At 36.9% G+C, this 4,094-nt stretch overlaps 1 long non-coding RNA gene across 1 annotated transcript; it reads right to left on the bottom strand.

Annotated features, from left to right (window-relative positions):
* LOC107775844 (uncharacterized) lies at nt 1–2,418 on the bottom strand. Its single transcript, XR_001645828.2, has 2 exons — nt 1,632–2,418; nt 1–1,158 (listed from the first exon to the last, which is right to left on the bottom strand). It is a non-coding gene; the product is annotated as an uncharacterized LOC107775844 (long non-coding RNA).
* Between the last annotated feature and the right edge of the window lie 1,676 nt (nt 2,419–4,094).

The raw sequence follows: 4,094 nt of genomic DNA on the forward strand, positions 1-4,094 counted from the left end.
TTAATGTCCAACCCCACGACCCAATATCATTCATTCAAACAGTTTTGCATCCAACCAAAATCAAACATTTTGCAGATAAAGCATCAAAAACTAAAATGGAGAACGAAAGCAAGCAGAATGAAAGAAAAGGTGGACTCAAAGCATGATGAGAGCTTCTAAATGGTCATTTAATCCTCTCCTGTACTCTTAATCTCATAGGAACGACCCATCCCCCACAGGACTAACCCTTATCTTTAAAGATATTTCTTCATTTAAAAACACCCGAGTCTGCCAGCACACATCATTAAAGAACATGAGAAACTCAGACAAGTTCAATACCTGACTTCTACCAATTTTGCAATTTCAGCTTTTCATGGAGCAACCAATTTATATTAACCATGACCATCATGTGACTTAGTAATCAGCAGAGATTCAGTTCATGTGAGACTTGATTATCACTAATGATTTTAACAGAATCCAAAGGAATCAGCGTCTAAGCAGAACACCAACACATGTGCTATTGACCAAAGTTAATACAAATGCATTTTTCAGATTAGTAAAGTTAATCAAACAGACTTGGACAGATGCATTCTTCACCAATCATTCAATTTATCTTCAAATATAAATTGAAACTTAAAAACTTTCCCGATGTAAGGATTTACTACGGAATTCATATCGAGTAGCTAATATTCACAGTCGTCTCCGAGCTTTTGACACAAGAATTCAACCACCAATTGTTTCTCGCATTCACAGTTATAACGCCAATTTACAAACAGGAAATAGGATCAAACTAATCAAGCCTCGAGAAAAGATGCTAATATATTCTAATAGGGGGAAGAGCAATCAGATAGAATTATCAGTTAGCACATGGGATAAACAGAACAAAAGGCAGTAAATGTTTAGTTGATCAATCGCATTAATTCCTAAACCACGGACTTAACTCCTAAGCTTCAAACAAATATGGCACTCGAACAGAGGCATCTAAAAACATTGTATCGAATCAAGCCAATCTTAAACAAAAGGGCAAGCGAATTTAGAGTACTAGGCGAGTGAACTAACTCATCAACGGGCAGGAAAACTCAACTAATATTTCCAGCACTACTTCATGCTCAAACTGAGAAGAATAAATCAAACAACCAACATGAGTCGACTTTCAAGTTCCAGTGAGCAAGAACAGGCCTACATACAAATTAATCAGACATTATCGCTAACCAACATAGAGAAGCAGAATGAAACTGTAATAACAAGAAGGCATGGAAGTGATTCCATTTGAACCTAAGAAATATGCAGATATCCATCAAGTCATTACGAAGCGATCAAGGCGCATTAGCATAAAACTTTGCATTCATCAAAGAAACTAGTCAAGCGAACTCTAACAGTAACACGGCATGTCTCATCAATTAAGATTATCACACAATCAGATCGAACTTCAATCAACCATATTGGGGCTGGGCAGAATCGAAACTGTAAGACATTTAAATACCAAGAGTAAAACAAAACATGTAATAGGAGACGTTTTCATACAAATTCAATACTATTTGAACCCCGCAAAAATCGGCTTCTATTAACACTTGAATTCATTCAATTTTTACCCTAAGCTCTCATCATGCTTTAAATCAGCACCGAAAACAAAGATAGGGAAGGAAATGGACCTGAATGATGTTCAATCCGCTTGGTTAATCTTTTCTGAAACAAATACAAGCCAACTAAGTGACTCGAACTCGACCACAAGACTGAGATGGCCACAGGAACACTACCACGAACCACGGATGGGAACCAACGGCCGACGGCGAACTCGAACGGACTCGCAAACTCCAATATTCAATCAAAAACCATCATTTTTGAAACCCAAAATCGAATGAAAGAAATTAAAATGTGAATATATATATATATATATATATATATATATATATATATATATATATATATATATATATATATATATATTTCATTTTTCTGGAATTTTAACTAAAGTTTTAAAAAAAAAATGGAAATCCAAAGACAAACACTTCTTTTGAGCCCTAGCTTTTCACTCTAATTTTCCTCTCCATCTTTCTGTCTAAAAATCGTGTCCAGACCCTATATCTCTAAACTTCTCCTTGTCCTTCAAGAAAATGAGCCGAAATCTCCTTTGTAGACGCGGTAGACGCGCACGTGATGAATGAAGGGCTCGGATTGATCAAGATCGATCCAATGCTCTTCACTCATCCCATACAAGCCTTCTAGAGGTTTCAGGAGAGACGAGGATGAGAGAATATTCGGTGTCAGAGTTAGTTAGGGTTAGGTCTACGTGGCAAAGACCAAAACGCGTGCCGGATTTGTGGATTTCCGGCGGGCTAGGGGCGGCGGCAGAGGGGGTTTGGAGAGGTGGGTGCGGCTGCTCTTAGAAAGTTAGGGTTTGGGTTTTGAGTTATAATTGAAGTTTTATATGATAGGGAAAAATTAATCTTGGCCAGTGGATTAAAATGGAATGGGTGGCTGAGATTTTAATTAAAGGGGCTGTTGGGTTGATGGGTCGGGCGGATGATGGGCTGGATTTGGCCGAATTGGGCTCATGGATACCCGACATTGGGCCTTCTTTGGATTATAAATCAAGACCATATCTTCCCCAAATCAATTCTCTTTCTCGAGAATAAAAATAATAATACTATCAAAACATATTAATTAGTCTTAGTTAAGAAGAATAAACTATTAAAGTGAAGTACATATAAAATGAAAAAATATTTTTACTTGGATCTATACTGAAACGAAAAAAGAAATATGTTTTGTGTAAAATACCCACACACAAAGAATAGAAACTAATGCAGGAAATTGAGATCTATGTAGCTTCATTCACCATGGATGCAGAGACGTATGAGTCAAAATAATCTCAAAAGGAAAGTGCAACTTTACATTAAATGGTATTAATCAAAACAAAGGGAACGAGGATTCTATATATACTCAAGTTTATCAACTTTGCAAGGAGGATTTTCCTCGGCCAAAAGCTTGAAATTGAATGTATATGCATGTTCCTCTAAGTACTTATGAGTCCTGCAATATTTCACCACACTTACAACTAAACCCTACTAATTCCACCTTCTTCTTACAACTCTTGCACCTTTCCGTCTTCGTCTTCATCGTCAAACCATCGTCGTTTTCAGTTTTAACGGTATCATCAAGAATAAGTAAAGATAACTTTTCAGATAAAGCTATTGCATTCTTGGCTTCTTGTTACACATTTTCCCATTCATCTCCTTCTCACACTCTTTCTTGAGAATCTCTTCCTCAAATTTACTCATAGGTGCTGAAATGTCCAAATTGGTTTTCTGGCTAATTCTACTGTCCGAAAGCCATGTTGTTGCACAACACGTGCATCACCGTGGTAGCTGGTCAAAGCCCGCGTGGAAATCCTACTTTTTTCTTGGGGCTCTGATGGCACTCACGTGTGTATTGATTATTGGCATTAGAAAGTGGTGTCTACGTGATCCAGCGGAGAGGGACATAGAGATGCAGGAGCGTCCTACAGAAATTTGTACGATCTGCTTGAACGAGATGACTGGAGGTGAAGTTGAGCTTTCATGCGGCCAAAAATTTCACCCGCATTGCATCCATAGATGGATGCCAAGATCTGCTACATGCCCAATCTGTCGCGGCATTATATGAAATAAAGTAGTGTATAAGTTTACTATTTTTTTTAGTTTGTTACAACTGCACGAATGTAATTGTAAAACGAATAGTGCAATAAAAACTTAATATATATAAACGGTCCCGTTAGCATTGGATTTTCTTATTATTGTTTCGTCTAAAATTACGTGGAAATTTTTAGTTATTTACAAATGAAAAAAATGTCAATTTTGGTGGAAGGGATCTCCTCCCAATGGAAAGGGCCACAACCTCTTAAAAAGACACTTTAAATGTTCTGCGCATCACAAGAAGTTTCTCTGTGAAGGATATTAAGTTAACTTAGAAAAGCAAGAAATAAAACTAATGAGCCTATATACAGGTTTAATTAATTAATGCTATTAATATATGAGCACTTGGACTTCTATAAATAAAAAAATCAGCCCCCCATTTATTTTTCTTATGAAGTAACTGGCACCCCAAGTATTACCATTCCTTAACTAATGGCTCAATAG

Source organism: Nicotiana tabacum, chromosome 21 (genome assembly GCF_000715075.1).
Source record: "Nicotiana tabacum cultivar K326 chromosome 21, ASM71507v2, whole genome shotgun sequence".
In the NCBI taxonomy this organism is placed as follows: Eukaryota; Viridiplantae; Streptophyta; class Magnoliopsida; order Solanales; family Solanaceae; genus Nicotiana; species Nicotiana tabacum.